Raw genomic sequence first — 19304 nt, 5'->3', positions numbered from 1 at the left:
ATTAAGGCGGGGGGGGGGTGGAACGAGCAGCTGTCTACCCTTAGCAGGAGGGTTGCTGATTAATTACCTCTCCTGCTGCTGCTGCTGCTGGCTGTCCAGCAGCAGACTGAAGGTGGCTGCTGCTGTGCGCAGGTATATAAAGGCTCAGAGCCTATTATGACACGCGCAGCCAGCGTTCCATTGCCACATTCCGTCTACTGCAGGCGGGATACCTGGATGGCTGAATGTCACTGAGAAGCTCACAGAGACCGCCATAAGCAACAGTTTAAAAGAATGCCACAGACTAATCAACCAAACTTTTTGGGTTGGTTTCTCTTTTATAGTCTGCAGGCATTAAATGAAAGAAGTCAGTGTTCCAGCAGAGGGAGACAACGTTTCAGAAAAGGCATTGTAGCAAACCAAAAAAGAAATTTTAAGCGCAGCAGAGTAACCAGCTCACATACCTGTTAGCTCAGGTGAGTTTAAAAGGCTGCTGTTGATAACAAGGGCATTTGCTAAATAGATGGTGTGTGTGCAACAATATACTGAAAGGTCAATTATATTGTGCAGCTTATCTCACCACCTGTAGTTATTTAGGTGAAAGCTCCAAAATGCTTGCCTAATATGTCTGTTTATCCAAAAGGAAGTATAGAGGGAGAGCTAGATAGATAGCATTGCATTACATTACATTACATGGCAATGCAATGCACAGTTGCTGAAGTTGAACCAAAATGAGCTTGTCATCTGGCTTCTGCAACTTTTAACATGAAAAATCCAATGAGGAGAAGAAAAGCAAAGCCAAAGAGTCCATCCCAAAATCCGACAAACAAGCAAAATGAACAAAAAGCATTGAATTCAATTCTTTCTGATTTTAGAAACTGCATTAAAGAAGGGGTGCACCGGTCCTGGAGATACTGCAATACCAGGTCAATGCGTGGAGTGGACAGAGCAAGCTCTTTTTCCATCTCCCTGTTCTAAAAATCCATTTAATATATGGTCCCCAGATAGGGGACGTATCAGATATTAAACTGATAAGAACAGATACTACACTTGATCTTAGCCAAAAGGCCGAGAAGCGATAACCAGAATTGGTTTCCGACTACGGTGCCACCCAAGGATTCTGAAAAGTCCATTTGTGGAGATGGCCACCTGGACTCCCGTTAAGAAGACATGCTGTCAACCTCTAGATCCCTCACATGCCTGCACTTTTCGGCTTGCTGCTGCTGCAATCCACGCGTTTTAGATCTGCATAACTCCACCTCTTTTAGCACAGTACCCTCAACCCCCGGCTGTTCCCACCCGCCTCAACACCGTTGGAAGGGAGGAGAACCAATTAAGGCGGGGGGGGGGTGGAACGAGCAGCTGTCTACCCTTAGCAGGAGGGTTGCTGATTAATTACCTCTCCTGCTGCTGCTGCTGCTGGCTGTCCAGCAGCAGACTGAAGGTGGCTGCTGCTGTGCGCAGGTATATAAAGGCTCAGAGCCTATTATGACACGCGCAGCCAGCGTTCCATTGCCACATTCCGTCTACTGCAGGCGGGATACCTGGATGGCTGAATGTCACCGAGAAGCTCACAGAGACCGCCATAAGCAACAGTTTAAAAGAATGCCACAGACTAATCAACCAAACTTTTTGGGTTGGTTTCTCTTTTATAGTCTGCAGGCATTAAATGAAAGAAGTCAGTGTTCCAGCAGAGGGAGACAACGTTTCAGAAAAGGCATTGTAGCAAACCAAAAAAGAAATTTTAAGCGCAGCAGAGTAACCAGCTCACATACCTGTTAGCTCAGGTGAGTTTAAAAGGCTGCTGTTGATAACAAGGGCATTTGCTAAATAGATGGTGTGTGTGCAACAATATACTGAAAGGTCAATTATATTGTGCAGCTTATCTCACCACCTGTAGTTATTTAGGTGAAAGCTCCAAAATGCTTGCCTAATATGTCTGTTTATCCAAAAGGAAGTATAGAGGGAGAGCTAGATAGATAGCATTGCATTACATTACATTACATGGCAATGCAATGCACAGTTGCTGAAGTTGAACCAAAATGAGCTTGTCATCTGGCTTCTGCAACTTTTAACATGAAAAATCCAATGAGGAGAAGAAAAGCAAAGCCAAAGAGTCCATCCCAAAATCCGACAAACAAGCAAAATGAACAAAAAGCATTGAATTCAATTCTTTCTGATTTTAGAAACTGCATTAAAGAAGGGGTGCACCGGTCCTGGAGATACTGCAATACCAGGTCAATGCGTGGAGTGGACAGAGCAAGCTCTTTTTCCATCTCCCTGTTCTAAAAATCCATTTAATATATGGTCCCCAGATAGGGGACGTATCAGATATTAAACTGATAAGAACAGATACTACACTTGATCTTAGCCAAAAGGCCGAGAAGCGATAACCAGAATTGGTTTCCGACTACGGTGCCACCCAAGGATTCTGAAAAGTCCATTTGTGGAGATGGCCACCTGGACTCCCGTTAAGAAGACATGCTGTCAACCTCTAGATCCCTCACATGCCTGCACTTTTCGGCTTGCTGCTGCTGCAATCCACGCGTTTTAGATCTGCATAACTCCACCTCTTTTAGCACAGTACCCTCAACCCCCGGCTGTTCCCACCCGCCTCAACACCGTTGGAAGGGAGGAGAACCAATTAAGGCGGGGGGGGGGGTGGAACGAGCAGCTGTCTACCCTTAGCAGGAGGGTTGCTGATTAATTACCTCTCCTGCTGCTGCTGCTGCTGGCTGTCCAGCAGCAGACTGAAGGTGGCTGCTGCTGTGCGCAGGTATATAAAGGCTCAGAGCCTATTATGACACGCGCAGCCAGCGTTCCATTGCCACATTCCGTCTACTGCAGGCGGGATACCTGGATGGCTGAATGTCACTGAGAAGCTCACAGAGACCGCCATAAGCAACAGTTTAAAAGAATGCCACAGACTAATCAACCAAACTTTTTGGGTTGGTTTCTCTTTTATAGTCTGCAGGCATTAAATGAAAGAAGTCAGTGTTCCAGCAGAGGGAGACAACGTTTCAGAAAAGGCATTGTAGCAAACCAAAAAAGAAATTTTAAGCGCAGCAGAGTAACCAGCTCACATACCTGTTAGCTCAGGTGAGTTTAAAAGGCTGCTGTTGATAACAAGGGCATTTGCTAAATAGATGGTGTGTGTGCAACAATATACTGAAAGGTCAATTATATTGTGCAGCTTATCTCACCACCTGTAGTTATTTAGGTGAAAGCTCCAAAATGCTTGCCTAATATGTCTGTTTATCCAAAAGGAAGTATAGAGGGAGAGCTAGATAGATAGCATTGCATTACATTACATTACATGGCAATGCAATGCACAGTTGCTGAAGTTGAACCAAAATGAGCTTGTCATCTGGCTTCTGCAACTTTTAACATGAAAAATCCAATGAGGAGAAGAAAAGCAAAGCCAAAGAGTCCATCCCAAAATCCGACAAACAAGCAAAATGAACAAAAAGCATTGAATTCAATTCTTTCTGATTTTAGAAACTGCATTAAAGAAGGGGTGCACCGGTCCTGGAGATACTGCAATACCAGGTCAATGCGTGGAGTGGACAGAGCAAGCTCTTTTTCCATCTCCCTGTTCTAAAAATCCATTTAATATATGGTCCCCAGATAGGGGACGTATCAGATATTAAACTGATAAGAACAGATACTACACTTGATCTTAGCCAAAAGGCCGAGAAGCGATAACCAGAATTGGTTTCCGACTACGGTGCCACCCAAGGATTCTGAAAAGTCCATTTGTGGAGATGGCCACCTGGACTCCCGTTAAGAAGACATGCTGTCAACCTCTAGATCCCTCACATGCCTGCACTTTTCGGCTTGCTGCTGCTGCAATCCACGCGTTTTAGATCTGCATAACTCCACCTCTTTTAGCACAGTACCCTCAACCCCCGGCTGTTCCCACCCGCCTCAACACCGTTGGAAGGGAGGAGAACCAATTAAGGCGGGGGGGGGGGTGGAACGAGCAGCTGTCTACCCTTAGCAGGAGGGTTGCTGATTAATTACCTCTCCTGCTGCTGCTGCTGCTGGCTGTCCAGCAGCAGACTGAAGGTGGCTGCTGCTGTGCGCAGGTATATAAAGGCTCAGAGCCTATTATGACACGCGCAGCCAGCGTTCCATTGCCACATTCCGTCTACTGCAGGCGGGATACCTGGATGGCTGAATGTCACCGAGAAGCTCACAGAGACCGCCATAAGCAACAGTTTAAAAGAATGCCACAGACTAATCAACCAAACTTTTTGGGTTGGTTTCTCTTTTATAGTCTGCAGGCATTAAATGAAAGAAGTCAGTGTTCCAGCAGAGGGAGACAACGTTTCAGAAAAGGCATTGTAGCAAACCAAAAAAGAAATTTTAAGCGCAGCAGAGTAACCAGCTCACATACCTGTTAGCTCAGGTGAGTTTAAAAGGCTGCTGTTGATAACAAGGGCATTTGCTAAATAGATGGTGTGTGTGCAACAATATACTGAAAGGTCAATTATATTGTGCAGCTTATCTCACCACCTGTAGTTATTTAGGTGAAAGCTCCAAAATGCTTGCCTAATATGTCTGTTTATCCAAAAGGAAGTATAGAGGGAGAGCTAGATAGATAGCATTGCATTACATTACATTACATGGCAATGCAATGCACAGTTGCTGAAGTTGAACCAAAATGAGCTTGTCATCTGGCTTCTGCAACTTTTAACATGAAAAATCCAATGAGGAGAAGAAAAGCAAAGCCAAAGAGTCCATCCCAAAATCCGACAAACAAGCAAAATGAACAAAAAGCATTGAATTCAATTCTTTCTGATTTTAGAAACTGCATTAAAGAAGGGGTGCACCGGTCCTGGAGATACTGCAATACCAGGTCAATGCGTGGAGTGGACAGAGCAAGCTCTTTTTCCATCTCCCTGTTCTAAAAATCCATTTAATATATGGTCCCCAGATAGGGGACGTATCAGATATTAAACTGATAAGAACAGATACTACACTTGATCTTAGCCAAAAGGCCGAGAAGCGATAACCAGAATTGGTTTCCGACTACGGTGCCACCCAAGGATTCTGAAAAGTCCATTTGTGGAGATGGCCACCTGGACTCCCGTTAAGAAGACATGCTGTCAACCTCTAGATCCCTCACATGCCTGCACTTTTCGGCTTGCTGCTGCTGCAATCCACGCGTTTTAGATCTGCATAACTCCACCTCTTTTAGCACAGTACCCTCAACCCCCGGCTGTTCCCACCCGCCTCAACACCGTTGGAAGGGAGGAGAACCAATTAAGGCGGGGGGGGGGGTGGAACGAGCAGCTGTCTACCCTTAGCAGGAGGGTTGCTGATTAATTACCTCTCCTGCTGCTGCTGCTGCTGGCTGTCCAGCAGCAGACTGAAGGTGGCTGCTGCTGTGCGCAGGTATATAAAGGCTCAGAGCCTATTATGACACGCGCAGCCAGCGTTCCATTGCCACATTCCGTCTACTGCAGGCGGGATACCTGGATGGCTGAATGTCACTGAGAAGCTCACAGAGACCGCCATAAGCAACAGTTTAAAAGAATGCCACAGACTAATCAACCAAACTTTTTGGGTTGGTTTCTCTTTTATAGTCTGCAGGCATTAAATGAAAGAAGTCAGTGTTCCAGCAGAGGGAGACAACGTTTCAGAAAAGGCATTGTAGCAAACCAAAAAAGAAATTTTAAGCGCAGCAGAGTAACCAGCTCACATACCTGTTAGCTCAGGTGAGTTTAAAAGGCTGCTGTTGATAACAAGGGCATTTGCTAAATAGATGGTGTGTGTGCAACAATATACTGAAAGGTCAATTATATTGTGCAGCTTATCTCACCACCTGTAGTTATTTAGGTGAAAGCTCCAAAATGCTTGCCTAATATGTCTGTTTATCCAAAAGGAAGTATAGAGGGAGAGCTAGATAGATAGCATTGCATTACATTACATTACATGGCAATGCAATGCACAGTTGCTGAAGTTGAACCAAAATGAGCTTGTCATCTGGCTTCTGCAACTTTTAACATGAAAAATCCAATGAGGAGAAGAAAAGCAAAGCCAAAGAGTCCATCCCAAAATCCGACAAACAAGCAAAATGAACAAAAAGCATTGAATTCAATTCTTTCTGATTTTAGAAACTGCATTAAAGAAGGGGTGCACCGGTCCTGGAGATACTGCAATACCAGGTCAATGCGTGGAGTGGACAGAGCAAGCTCTTTTTCCATCTCCCTGTTCTAAAAATCCATTTAATATATGGTCCCCAGATAGGGGACGTATCAGATATTAAACTGATAAGAACAGATACTACACTTGATCTTAGCCAAAAGGCCGAGAAGCGATAACCAGAATTGGTTTCCGACTACGGTGCCACCCAAGGATTCTGAAAAGTCCATTTGTGGAGATGGCCACCTGGACTCCCGTTAAGAAGACATGCTGTCAACCTCTAGATCCCTCACATGCCTGCACTTTTCGGCTTGCTGCTGCTGCAATCCACGCGTTTTAGATCTGCATAACTCCACCTCTTTTAGCACAGTACCCTCAACCCCCGGCTGTTCCCACCCGCCTCAACACCGTTGGAAGGGAGGAGAACCAATTAAGGCGGGGGGGGGGGTGGAACGAGCAGCTGTCTACCCTTAGCAGGAGGGTTGCTGATTAATTACCTCTCCTGCTGCTGCTGCTGCTGGCTGTCCAGCAGCAGACTGAAGGTGGCTGCTGCTGTGCGCAGGTATATAAAGGCTCAGAGCCTATTATGACACGCGCAGCCAGCGTTCCATTGCCACATTCCGTCTACTGCAGGCGGGATACCTGGATGGCTGAATGTCACCGAGAAGCTCACAGAGACCGCCATAAGCAACAGTTTAAAAGAATGCCACAGACTAATCAACCAAACTTTTTGGGTTGGTTTCTCTTTTATAGTCTGCAGGCATTAAATGAAAGAAGTCAGTGTTCCAGCAGAGGGAGACAACGTTTCAGAAAAGGCATTGTAGCAAACCAAAAAAGAAATTTTAAGCGCAGCAGAGTAACCAGCTCACATACCTGTTAGCTCAGGTGAGTTTAAAAGGCTGCTGTTGATAACAAGGGCATTTGCTAAATAGATGGTGTGTGTGCAACAATATACTGAAAGGTCAATTATATTGTGCAGCTTATCTCACCACCTGTAGTTATTTAGGTGAAAGCTCCAAAATGCTTGCCTAATATGTCTGTTTATCCAAAAGGAAGTATAGAGGGAGAGCTAGATAGATAGCATTGCATTACATTACATTACATGGCAATGCAATGCACAGTTGCTGAAGTTGAACCAAAATGAGCTTGTCATCTGGCTTCTGCAACTTTTAACATGAAAAATCCAATGAGGAGAAGAAAAGCAAAGCCAAAGAGTCCATCCCAAAATCCGACAAACAAGCAAAATGAACAAAAAGCATTGAATTCAATTCTTTCTGATTTTAGAAACTGCATTAAAGAAGGGGTGCACCGGTCCTGGAGATACTGCAATACCAGGTCAATGCGTGGAGTGGACAGAGCAAGCTCTTTTTCCATCTCCCTGTTCTAAAAATCCATTTAATATATGGTCCCCAGATAGGGGACGTATCAGATATTAAACTGATAAGAACAGATACTACACTTGATCTTAGCCAAAAGGCCGAGAAGCGATAACCAGAATTGGTTTCCGACTACGGTGCCACCCAAGGATTCTGAAAAGTCCATTTGTGGAGATGGCCACCTGGACTCCCGTTAAGAAGACATGCTGTCAACCTCTAGATCCCTCACATGCCTGCACTTTTCGGCTTGCTGCTGCTGCAATCCACGCGTTTTAGATCTGCATAACTCCACCTCTTTTAGCACAGTACCCTCAACCCCCGGCTGTTCCCACCCGCCTCAACACCGTTGGAAGGGAGGAGAACCAATTAAGGCGGGGGGGGGGGTGGAACGAGCAGCTGTCTACCCTTAGCAGGAGGGTTGCTGATTAATTACCTCTCCTGCTGCTGCTGCTGCTGGCTGTCCAGCAGCAGACTGAAGGTGGCTGCTGCTGTGCGCAGGTATATAAAGGCTCAGAGACTATTATGACACGCGCAGCCAGCGTTCCATTGCCACATTCCGTCTACTGCAGGCGGGATACCTGGATGGCTGAATGTCACTGAGAAGCTCACAGAGACCGCCATAAGCAACAGTTTAAAAGAATGCCACAGACTAATCAACCAAACTTTTTGGGTTGGTTTCTCTTTTATAGTCTGCAGGCATTAAATGAAAGAAGTCAGTGTTCCAGCAGAGGGAGACAACGTTTCAGAAAAGGCATTGTAGCAAACCAAAAAAGAAATTTTAAGCGCAGCAGAGTAACCAGCTCACATACCTGTTAGCTCAGGTGAGTTTAAAAGGCTGCTGTTGATAACAAGGGCATTTGCTAAATAGATGGTGTGTGTGCAACAATATACTGAAAGGTCAATTATATTGTGCAGCTTATCTCACCACCTGTAGTTATTTAGGTGAAAGCTCCAAAATGCTTGCCTAATATGTCTGTTTATCCAAAAGGAAGTATAGAGGGAGAGCTAGATAGATAGCATTGCATTACATTACATTACATGGCAATGCAATGCACAGTTGCTGAAGTTGAACCAAAATGAGCTTGTCATCTGGCTTCTGCAACTTTTAACATGAAAAATCCAATGAGGAGAAGAAAAGCAAAGCCAAAGAGTCCATCCCAAAATCCGACAAACAAGCAAAATGAACAAAAAGCATTGAATTCAATTCTTTCTGATTTTAGAAACTGCATTAAAGAAGGGGTGCACCGGTCCTGGAGATACTGCAATACCAGGTCAATGCGTGGAGTGGACAGAGCAAGCTCTTTTTCCATCTCCCTGTTCTAAAAATCCATTTAATATATGGTCCCCAGATAAGGGACGTATCAGATATTAAACTGATAAGAACAGATTTTTTGATTGAAGCTGCATCCAAGGCACTGAAAAATGTGACCGAAGTCACACCAAAACAGCGCACGAGGCGAGGATTCATGTGGACCCTTCCCGGAGGAGAGGGTCCCCAATAAACCATCCCCATCCCTCCGAGCCAGAAGGCCACAGCGAGGGTCAGGGATCTCCGATGCTCTCCCTAGCCGAAGCCGGAGAAGAGCCGTTTTCGTGCTCTCAGCTTCCATCTAGGCTGCCACCCTAGTGGAGCTGGAGCCTGTGTTGGTTTCTCAGCCCAAAGCTGACCGGACCTCCGACCGGGTTTATAAAAATTCCCCTTCCTAGCCCGGAGGCCAGGAATAGGGGGGGTTGCTCAGAAAGTATGATTGGCAAAGGTGCGGCGTGCTACGAAGCCAAGTCTTTCTGGGGTTCCCAGTCCCAGTAAGCTTGGACTCCCACCAGGGCGCCTACTCCTGGGGCACATTGCTCCAAAGCCCTCACACTTACCCAGCCTAGTGACTTCGATCCTGGAGGGCCATGTTTTCCATCAGATAACTCTATGAGCCACCTGGCGTACTAACAAGTGCACCAAACCAGTGTGTAATATGCATCAATTTACTAGGGCAGCCCAAGGACAAAACTGCCTTTTCAAAAGATACTACACTTGATCTTAGCCAAAAGGCCGAGAAGCGATAACCAGAATTGGTTTCCGACTACGGTGCCACCCAAGGATTCTGAAAAGTCCATTTGTGGAGATGGCCACCTGGACTCCCGTTAAGAAGACATGCTGTCAACCTCAAGATCCCTCACATGCCTGCACTTTTCGGCTTGCTGCTGCTGCAATCCACGCGTTTTAGATCTGCATAACTCCACCTCTTTTAGCACAGTACCCTCAACCCCCGGCTGTTCCCACCCGCCTCAACACCGTTGGAAGGGAGGAGAACCAATTAAGGCGGGGGGGGGGTGGAACGAGCAGCTGTCTACCCTTAGCAGGAGGGTTGCTGATTAATTACCTCTCCTGCTGCTGCTGCTGCTGGCTGTCCAGCAGCAGACTGAAGGTGGCTGCTGCTGTGCGCAGGTATATAAAGGCTCAGAGCCTATTATGACACGCGCAGCCAGCGTTCCATTGCCACATTCCGTCTACTGCAGGCGGGATACCTGGATGGCTGAATGTCACTGAGAAGCTCACAGAGACCGCCATAAGCAACAGTTTAAAAGAATGCCACAGACTAATCAACCAAACTTTTTGGGTTGGTTTCTCTTTTATAGTCTGCAGGCATTAAATGAAAGAAGTCAGTGTTCCAGCAGAGGGAGACAACGTTTCAGAAAAGGCATTGTAGCAAACCAAAAAAGAAATTTTAAGCGCAGCAGAGTAACCAGCGCACATACCTGTTAGCTCAGGTGAGTTTAAAAGGCTGCTGTTGATAACAAGGGCATTTGCTAAATAGATGGTGTGTGTGCAACAATATACTGAAAGGTCAATTATATTGTGCAGCTTATCTCACCACCTGTAGTTATTTAGGTGAAAGCTCCAAAATGCTTGCCTAATATGTCTGTTTATCCAAAAGGAAGTATAGAGGGAGAGCTAGATAGATAGCATTGCATTACATTACATTACATGGCAATGCAATGCACAGTTGCTGAAGTTGAACCAAAATGAGCTTGTCATCTGGCTTCTGCAACTTTTAACATGAAAAATCCAATGAGGAGAAGAAAAGCAAAGCCAAAGAGTCCATCCCAAAATCCGACAAACAAGCAAAATGAACAAAAAGCATTGAATTCAATTCTTTCTGATTTTAGAAACTGCATTAAAGAAGGGGTGCACCGGTCCTGGAGATACTGCAATACCAGGTCAATGCGTGGAGTGGACAGAGCAAGCTCTTTTTCCATCTCCCTGTTCTAAAAATCCATTTAATATATGGTCCCCAGATAGGGGACGTATCAGATATTAAACTGATAAGAACAGATACTACACTTGATCTTAGCCAAAAGGCCGAGAAGCGATAACCAGAATTGGTTTCCGACTACGGTGCCACCCAAGGATTCTGAAAAGTCCATTTGTGGAGATGGCCACCTGGACTCCCGTTAAGAAGACATGCTGTCAACCTCTAGATCCCTCACATGCCTGCACTTTTCGGCTTGCTGCTGCTGCAATCCACGCGTTTTAGATCTGCACAACTCCACCTCTTTTAGCACAGTACCCTCAACCTCCGGCTGTTCCCACCCGCCTCAACACCGTTGGAAGGGAGGAGAACCAATTAAGGCGGGGGGGGGGGTGGAACGAGCAGCTGTCTACCCTTAGCAGGAGGGTTGCTGATTAATTACCTCTCCTGCTGCTGCTGATGCTGGCTGTCCAGCAGCAGACTGAAGGTGGCTGCTGCTGTGCGCAGGTATATAAAGGCTCAGAGCCTATTATGACACGCGCAGCCAGCGTTACATTGCCACATTCCGTCTACTGCAGGCGGGATACCTGGATGGCTGAATGTCACTGAGAAGCTCACAGAGACCGCCATAAGCAACAGTTTAAAAGAATGCCACAGACTAATCAACCAAACTTTTTGGGTTGGTTTCTCTTTTATAGTCTGCAGGCATTAAATGAAAGAAGTCAGTGTTCCAGCAGAGGGAGACAACGTTTCAGAAAAGGCATTGTAGCAAACCAAAAAAGAAATTTTAAGCGCAGCAGAGTAACCAGCTCACATACCTGTTAGCTCAGGTGAGTTTAAAAGGCTGCTGTTGATAACAAGGGCATTTGCTAAATAGATGGTGTGTGTGCAACAATATACTGAAAGGTCAATTATATTGTGCAGCTTATCTCACCACCTGTAGCTATTTAGGTGAAAGCTCCAAAATGCTTGCCTAATATGTCTGTTTATCCAAAAGGAAGTATAGAGGGAGAGCTAGATAGATAGCATTGCATTACATTACATTACATGGCAATGCAATGCACAGTTGCTGAAGTTGAACCAAAATGAGCTTGTCATCTGGCTTCTGCAACTTTTAACATGAAAAATCCAATGAGGAGAAGAAAAGCAAAGCCAAAGAGTCCATCCCAAAATCCGACAAACAAGCAAAATGAACAAAAAGCATTGAATTCAATTCTTTCTGATTTTAGAAACTGCATTAAAGAAGGGGTGCACCGGTCCTGGAGATACTGCAATACCAGGTCAATGCGTGGAGTGGACAGAGCAAGCTCTTTTTCCATCTCCCTGTTCTAAAAATCCATTTAATATATGGTCCCCAGATAGGGGACGTATCAGATATTAAACTGATAAGAACAGATACTACACTTGATCTTAGCCAAAAGGCCGAGAAGCGATAACCAGAATTGGTTTCCGACTACGGTGCCACCCAAGGATTCTGAAAAGTCCATTTGTGGAGATGGCCACCTGGACTCCCGTTAAGAAGACATGCTGTCAACCTCTAGATCCCTCACATGCCTGCACTTTTCGGCTTGCTGCTGCTGCAATCCACGCGTTTTAGATCTGCATAACTCCACCTCTTTTAGCACAGTACCCTCAACCCCCGGCTGTTCCCACCCGCCTCAACACCGTTGGAAGGGAGGAGAACCAATTAAGGCGGGGGGGGGGTGGAACGAGCAGCTGTCTACCCTTAGCAGGAGGGTTGCTGATTAATTACCTCTCCTGCTGCTGCTGCTGCTGGCTGTCCAGCAGCAGACTGAAGGTGGCTGCTGCTGTGCGCAGGTATATAAAGGCTCAGAGCCTATTATGACACGCGCAGCCAGCGTTCCATTGCCACATTCCGTCTACTGCAGGCGGGATACCTGGATGGCTGAATGTCACTGAGAAGCTCACAGAGACCGCCATAAGCAACAGTTTAAAAGAATGCCACAGACTAATCAACCAAACTTTTTGGGTTGGTTTCTCTTTTATAGTCTGCAGGCATTAAATGTAAGAAGTCAGTGTTCCAGCAGAGGGAGACAACGTTTCAGAAAAGGCATTGTAGCAAACCAAAAAAGAAATTTTAAGCGCAGCAGAGTAACCAGCTCACATACCTGTTAGCTCAGGTGAGTTTAAAAGGCTGCTGTTGATAACAAGGGCATTTGCTAAATAGATGGTGTGTGTGCAACAATATACTGAAAGGTCAATTATATTGTGCAGCTTATCTCACCACCTGTAGTTATTTAGGTGAAAGCTCCAAAATGCTTGCCTAATATGTCTGTTTATCCAAAAGGAAGTATAGAGGGAGAGCTAGATAGATAGCATTGCATTACATTACATTACATGGCAATGCAATGCACAGTTGCTGAAGTTGAACCAAAATGAGCTTGTCATCTGGCTTCTGCAACTTTTAACATGAAAAATCCAATGAGGAGAAGAAAAGCAAAGCCAAAGAGTCCATTCCAAAATCCGACAAACAAGCAAAATGAACAAAAAGCATTGAATTCAATTCTTTCTGATTTTAGAAACTGCATTAAAGAAGGGGTGCACCGGTCCTGGAGATACTGCAATACCAGGTCAATGCGTGGAGTGGACAGAGCAAGCTCTTTTTCCATCTCCCTGTTCTAAAAATCCATTTAATATATGGTCCCCAGATAGGGGACGTATCAGATATTAAACTGATAAGAACAGATACTACACTTGATCTTAGCCAAAAGGCCGAGAAGCGATAACCAGAATTGGTTTCCGACTACGGTGCCACCCAAGGATTCTGAAAAGTCCATTTGTGGAGATGGCCACCTGGACTCCCGTTAAGAAGACATGCTGTCAACCTCTAGATCCCTCACATGCCTGCACTTTTCGGCTTGCTGCTGCTGCAATCCATGCGTTTTAGATCTGCATAACTCCACCTCTTTTAGCACAGTACCCTCAACCCCCGGCTGTTCCCACCCGCCTCAACACCGTTGGAAGGGAGGAGAACCAATTAAGGCGGGGGGGGGGTGGAACGAGCAGCTGTCTACCCTTAGCAGGAGGGTTGCTGATTAATTACCTCTCCTGCTGCTGCTGCTGCTGGCTGTCCAGCAGCAGACTGAAGGTGGCTGCTGCTGTGCGCAGGTATATAAAGGCTCAGAGCCTATTATGACACGCGCAGCCAGCGTTCCATTGCCACATTCCGTCTACTGCAGGCGGGATACCTGGATGGCTGAATGTCACTGAGAAGCTCACAGAGACCGCCATAAGCAACAGTTTAAAAGAATGCCACAGACTAATCAACCAAACTTTTTGGGTTGGTTTCTCTTTTATAGTCTGCAGGCATTAAATGAAAGAAGTCAGTGTTCCAGCAGAGGGAGACAACGTTTCAGAAAAGGCATTGTAGCAAACCAAAAAAGAAATTTTAAGCGCAGCAGAGTAACCAGCTCACATACCTGTTAGCTCAGGTGAGTTTAAAAGGCTGCTGTTGATAACAAGGGCATTTGCTAAATAGATGGTGTGTGTGCAACAATATACTGAAAGGTCAATTATATTGTGCAGCTTATCTCACCACCTGTAGTTATTTAGGTGAAAGCTCCAAAATGCTTGCCTAATATGTCTGTTTATCCAAAAGGAAGTATAGAGGGAGAGCTAGATAGATAGCATTGCATTACATTACATTACATGGCAATGCAATGCACAGTTGCTGAAGTTGAACCAAAATGAGCTTGTCATCTGGCTTCTGCAACTTTTAACATGAAAAATCCAATGAGGAGAAGAAAAGCAAAGCCAAAGAGTCCATCCCAAAATCCGACAAACAAGCAAAATGAACAAAAAGCATTGAATTCAATTCTTTCTGATTTTAGAAACTGCATTAAAGAAGGGGTGCACCGGTCCTGGAGATACTGCAATACCAGGTCAATGCGTGGAGTGGACAGAGCAAGCTCTTTTTCCATCTCCCTGTTCTAAAAATCCATTTAATATATGGTCCCCAGATAGGGGACGTATCAGATATTAAACTGATAAGAACAGATACTACACTTGATCTTAGCCAAAAGGCCGAGAAGCGATAACCAGAATTGGTTTCCGACTACGGTGCCACCCAAGGATTCTGAAAAGTCCATTTGTGGAGATGGCCACCTGGACTCCCGTTAAGAAGACATGCTGTCAACCTCTAGATCCCTCACATGCCTGCACTTTTCGGCTTGCTGCTGCTGCAATCCACGCGTTTTAGATCTGCATAACTCCACCTCTTTTAGCACAGTACCCTCAACCCCCGGCTGTTCCCACCCGCCTCAACACCGTTGGAAGGGAGGAGAACCAATTAAGGCGGGGGGGGGGTGGAACGAGCAGCTGTCTACCCTTAGCAGGAGGGTTGCTGATTAATTACCTCTCCTGCTGCTGCTGCTGGCTGTCCAGCAGCAGACTGAAGGTGGCTGCTGCTGTGCGCAGGTATATAAAGGCTCAGAGCCTATTATGACACGCGCAGCCAGCGTTCCATTGCCACATTCCGTCTACTGCAGGCGGGATACCTGGATGGCTGAATGTCACTGAGAAGCTCACAGAGACCGCCATAAGCAACAGTTTAAAAGAATGCCACAGACTAATCAACCAAACTTTTTGGGTTGGTTTCTCTTTTATAGTCTGCAGGCATTAAATGAAAGAAGTCAGTGTTCCAGCAGAGGGAGACAACGTTTCAGAAAAGGCATTGTAGCAAACCAAAAAAGAAATTTTAAGCGCAGCAGAGTAACCAGCTCACATACCTGTTAGCTCAGGTGAGTTTAAAAGGCTGCTGTTGATAACAAGGGCATTTGCTAAATAGATGGTGTGTGTGCAACAATATACTGAAAGGTCAATTATATTGTGCAGCTTATCTCACCACCTGTAGTTATTTAGGTGAAAGCTCCAAAATGCTTGCCTAATATACATGTGGGGTCTCAGCGTCACATTACTGGGCTAGTACTAATATGGTAAGAGTCAATGTTGTGTAGTATCCCCCCGCCATCCTTTACGTGTCTGCCTGCTGCATAGCGGACGGCTGCCATCTTGAATGCTCATTGAAGCTGCTATTAGTTTTTTTTGTAAATTGCATGGATAATCTTACCAGAATAATCGTTCTCACTTCTTGACTTGTCTGCTCATTGTGACCAATATCATATTGGTTTTATAGACGAGTTTACAAGCGCTTGTAGTGCTACAATACAAGAACAAAGCTACTAGATGTAATAGGAAGATCATCATAAAATGACCGTCCCTCCCAACTGCAGATTCCAAAATCTTCTGAAGATGCAGCTTATAAGTGAGGTCCGTGATAGTCAGAAGCAGCGTCTTCTTCCCATGATCTGTGCCTGGGGTGGTAGCCCAGCGATGTAGGGGCTGAGCCGCAGTAACAGACATGGGGCCGTGTCTGCGGGGGAAGGTGGGGAATAGAGTTTTCATTTTCTAATCCAGGACAACCCTTTTAAAAGTAGAACTCCCAAAAACAATGAAAGGGAAAGCCTCTTAAAGGGACACTAATCCTCGAAATGAATGAGGGCAAAAAATAGAGCAGCTCTTACTTTTGTCCAGTCTCAACATGATCCTAAAAGAGATGGGGCCAGAGTCATCAAGAGCGGCGCTGTTCACATTGGTCTTGATGAGGAGGTGTGCTGGAGTCAGACAGACGCTCACGGTTCATGAAAAGGTGCATGCTTCTTCCTGAATTGAGAACGCACCGTGGGTCAATAAACAAATATGCAACATGGGAATGAGATTTTGTGGCTATTTATGGTACAAAGAATTAAAAAAAAAAATTCTGCACAAGCGCTGTGTGTGAGCAAACCCCAACGGTGGTGCCGCAGGTCTTTTGGGAGTTCTCCTTGATTGCAAAGGGTTTTGTGTGTTTTTTTTATATATATTATTTATGGTTTATTTATTGATGCCATCATTGCTTATTTTTGTGACGAGTATAATAAAATCATGATCTATTTTTTTATTTTGTGTTGCATATTTTGGCTGTAATTTATATGCAGAAATTGATTTTTGTTTTAAGATATTTTAAAATATGTTGTCAAGCAATATTACCCTAATTGTGACTATATCAGTACAAAGTACGTATGTAAAGTAGTTTATTCCGTAATGTGCAATTAGAATATTTTTGTAAACTCCCTTGTGTTGTGTGTGTGCTGGTGTGTATAGATTAGATTGGGCCGCTGTCCTTTACGGACATAGCATTAGAGTCATTTATGCTGCACTTATAGAAGATGCTAAAGAATTACACTACAGTTTTTTTAATACAATTTTCTTTTCTTTTTTAAAGCAATACTTTACTCACCCTCTCTGGGTCTAATGCAGAGTGTCAGCTATTTGTCACATTGACAGCGCTGCAGCCAGTCAGTGAGTTCAGTGACTCTGAGCAAGTAGTGCCGTTAACTCGGGCAAAGCTGCTGATCTCAGTTATTGGTTGCAGCGCTGTCGACGTGAGGCCAAAGGACAGTAACAGACACTGGGAGCAGTGGCAGAGACCATGTGCTGGACCCAAGGAAGGTGACTAGTGCACAGTTACAAAAAAAAAACAGCTGCACCAACGGGTTAAAGGAAAATCCCTTTAACCCTCAACTGGTGAGGTGGGGGTCGCCACACCCCAGGGAATTTTTGTTCGGCTGCCATTCATTGAAAAATGCTGGTATGAGGATACGTGTCTCACTAGCTTCCATCCATTTGTGGGTGTCAAAAATTTGTTACACTCATATGCAATCAATCGCCAATAAGAAAACGATTAAAACAAACGTGATCTTCGCATTTTCTGTAAAAATAAGAGATTTCTAAACACTGGGGTATAGGAAACCCCACCTCACCAGTTGCGTGACATAAACCCCACCTCACCAGTCGAGGGTTAATGAACCAGATAATCTGGCACAGATCAGCAATGGAATGGGGAATTTTACAAGATCAGAAGCAAGAAACTGAGCAGAAAATTAGGAAATTACCCTGATAACATTTTGAATTAGCAGCTTGTTTTTGGGCTCTATATACCAATCCAAGGGAGGTTTGTATACTTTATGACGGACATGTAATAATTCAGAATATTTGATGATTTGGAATTTATTAGATCCCCCAGGTGAATTACCCCAATACTATAAAATGGACATAAATGACACATAAATCTGTGCGGTTACAAAGTAACATTGACGCTCCTCCCCAACTCCCCGTACAGAATGACATGCCCTCGGGTCAGGAGTGTCTACAGCTTCATAGAAATATATAAAGCAGTCACGTTAGGGTCGGGAAAGTCCGTGCATGGACTGATTACCACGGACGTCTGAATGAGTCTTTATTGACTAATAAAGTCACTATTGATCACAGGGGTTAAAACGGTCAGGATTGGAGTTCATCTCCAATGTTGACCTTTGTGTAATATATACAACTCACACCTCCTGCACATGGAACAGGCATAGATTCTGGATATGAACAATGGGCGCCCTACACTATCCACCCTAAACATGGGGAAGATGGCAGTAAAGAGTAAAAGACAGTTGTCTGGGACTTGACTCTTTTCATAAGATAGGTCATCAGCGTGTGATTAAAACAGAAATGTAGAAATTTTTTGCAAATTTATTTAGAAAACAAAAACTGAAATATCACATGGTCATAAGTATTCAGACCCTTTGCTCAGACACTCATATTTAAGTCACATGCTGTCCATTTTCTTGTGATCCTCCTTGAGATGGTTCTACTCCTTCATTGGAGTCCAGCTGTGTTTAATTAAACTGATAGGACTTGATTTGGAAAGGCACACACCTGTCTATATAAGACCTCAAAGCTCACAGTGCATGTCAGACCAAATGAGAATCATGAGCTCAAAGGAACTGCCCAAGGAGCTCAGAGACAGAATTGTGGCAAGGCACAGATCTGGCCAAGGTTACAAAAGAATTTATGCATTACTCAAGGGTCCTAAGAGCACAGTGGCCTCCATAATCCTTAAATGGAAGAAGTTTGGGACCACTAGAAGTCTTCCTAGACCTGGCTGTCCAGCCAAACTGAGCAATTGTGGGAGAATAGCCTTGGTGAGAGAGGTAAAGAAGAACCCCAAAATCACTGTGGCTGAGCTCCAGAGATGCAGTAGGGAGATAGGAGAAAGTTCCACAAAGTCAACTATCACTGCAGCTCTCCACCAGTCGGGCCTTTATGGCAGAGTGGCCCAATGGAAGTCTCTCCTCAGTGCAAGACATATGAAAGCCCGCATAGAGTTTGCTCAAAAACACATGAAGGACTCCCAGACTATGAAAAATAAAATTCTCTGGTCTGATGAGACGAAGATAGAATTTTTTGATGATAATTCTAAGCGGTATGTGTGGAGAAAACCAGGCACTGCTCATCACCTGCCCAATACAATCCCAACAGTGAAACATGATGGAGGCAGCATCATGCTATGGGGGTGTTTTTCAGCTGCAGGGACAGGACAACTGGTTGCAATTGAAGGAAACATGAATGCAGTCAAGTACAGAGATATCCTGGATGAAAACTTCTTCCAGAGTGCTCTGGACCTCAGGCTTGGCTGAAAGTTCACCGTCCAACAAGACAATGACCC

At 44.9% G+C, this 19304-nt stretch overlaps 11 non-coding genes and 1 pseudogene across 11 annotated transcripts; all 12 read right to left on the bottom strand.

The window, feature by feature from the left end:
- Window positions 1-868: 868 nt before the first annotated feature.
- LOC141221749 (U2 spliceosomal RNA) lies at window positions 869-1059 on the bottom strand. Its single transcript, XR_012289709.1, has one exon. It is a non-coding gene; the product is annotated as a U2 spliceosomal RNA (small nuclear RNA).
- Window positions 1060-2179: 1120 nt separating this feature from the next.
- LOC141221737 (U2 spliceosomal RNA) lies at window positions 2180-2370 on the bottom strand. Its single transcript, XR_012289698.1, has one exon. It is a non-coding gene; the product is annotated as a U2 spliceosomal RNA (small nuclear RNA).
- A 1121-nt stretch (window positions 2371-3491) lies between these two features.
- LOC141221726 (U2 spliceosomal RNA) lies at window positions 3492-3682 on the bottom strand. Its single transcript, XR_012289687.1, has one exon. It is a non-coding gene; the product is annotated as a U2 spliceosomal RNA (small nuclear RNA).
- Window positions 3683-4803: 1121 nt separating this feature from the next.
- Window positions 4804-4994, bottom strand: LOC141221714 (U2 spliceosomal RNA). Its single transcript, XR_012289676.1, has one exon. It is a non-coding gene; the product is annotated as a U2 spliceosomal RNA (small nuclear RNA).
- A 1121-nt stretch (window positions 4995-6115) lies between these two features.
- LOC141221703 (U2 spliceosomal RNA) lies at window positions 6116-6306 on the bottom strand. Its single transcript, XR_012289665.1, has one exon. It is a non-coding gene; the product is annotated as a U2 spliceosomal RNA (small nuclear RNA).
- A 1121-nt stretch (window positions 6307-7427) lies between these two features.
- LOC141221692 (U2 spliceosomal RNA) lies at window positions 7428-7618 on the bottom strand. The gene has a single exon (XR_012289654.1). It is a non-coding gene; the product is annotated as a U2 spliceosomal RNA (small nuclear RNA).
- A 1121-nt stretch (window positions 7619-8739) lies between these two features.
- Window positions 8740-8921, bottom strand: LOC141221745 (U2 spliceosomal RNA). Its single transcript, XR_012289705.1, has one exon. It is a non-coding gene; the product is annotated as a U2 spliceosomal RNA (small nuclear RNA).
- A 524-nt stretch (window positions 8922-9445) lies between these two features.
- Window positions 9446-9561, bottom strand: LOC141221765 (U2 spliceosomal RNA; annotated as a pseudogene).
- Window positions 9562-10681: 1120 nt separating this feature from the next.
- On the bottom strand, window positions 10682-10872 carry LOC141221681 (U2 spliceosomal RNA). Its single transcript, XR_012289643.1, has one exon. It is a non-coding gene; the product is annotated as a U2 spliceosomal RNA (small nuclear RNA).
- Window positions 10873-11993: 1121 nt separating this feature from the next.
- Window positions 11994-12184, bottom strand: LOC141221810 (U2 spliceosomal RNA). Its single transcript, XR_012289753.1, has one exon. It is a non-coding gene; the product is annotated as a U2 spliceosomal RNA (small nuclear RNA).
- Window positions 12185-13304: 1120 nt separating this feature from the next.
- Window positions 13305-13495, bottom strand: LOC141221799 (U2 spliceosomal RNA). Its single transcript, XR_012289742.1, has one exon. It is a non-coding gene; the product is annotated as a U2 spliceosomal RNA (small nuclear RNA).
- Window positions 13496-14615: 1120 nt separating this feature from the next.
- On the bottom strand, window positions 14616-14806 carry LOC141221787 (U2 spliceosomal RNA). Its single transcript, XR_012289731.1, has one exon. It is a non-coding gene; the product is annotated as a U2 spliceosomal RNA (small nuclear RNA).
- Window positions 14807-19304: the final 4498 nt, after the last annotated feature.

This window comes from Phyllobates terribilis, unplaced genomic scaffold (genome assembly GCF_046119375.1).
Source record: "Phyllobates terribilis strain yellow unplaced genomic scaffold, ASM4611937v1 Scaffold_334__1_contigs__length_2070977, whole genome shotgun sequence".
NCBI lineage: Eukaryota > Metazoa > Chordata > Amphibia > Anura > Dendrobatidae > Phyllobates > Phyllobates terribilis.
The sequence above is the reverse complement of the archived record's forward strand: the minus strand, read 5'-3'. Positions and strand labels throughout refer to the sequence as shown.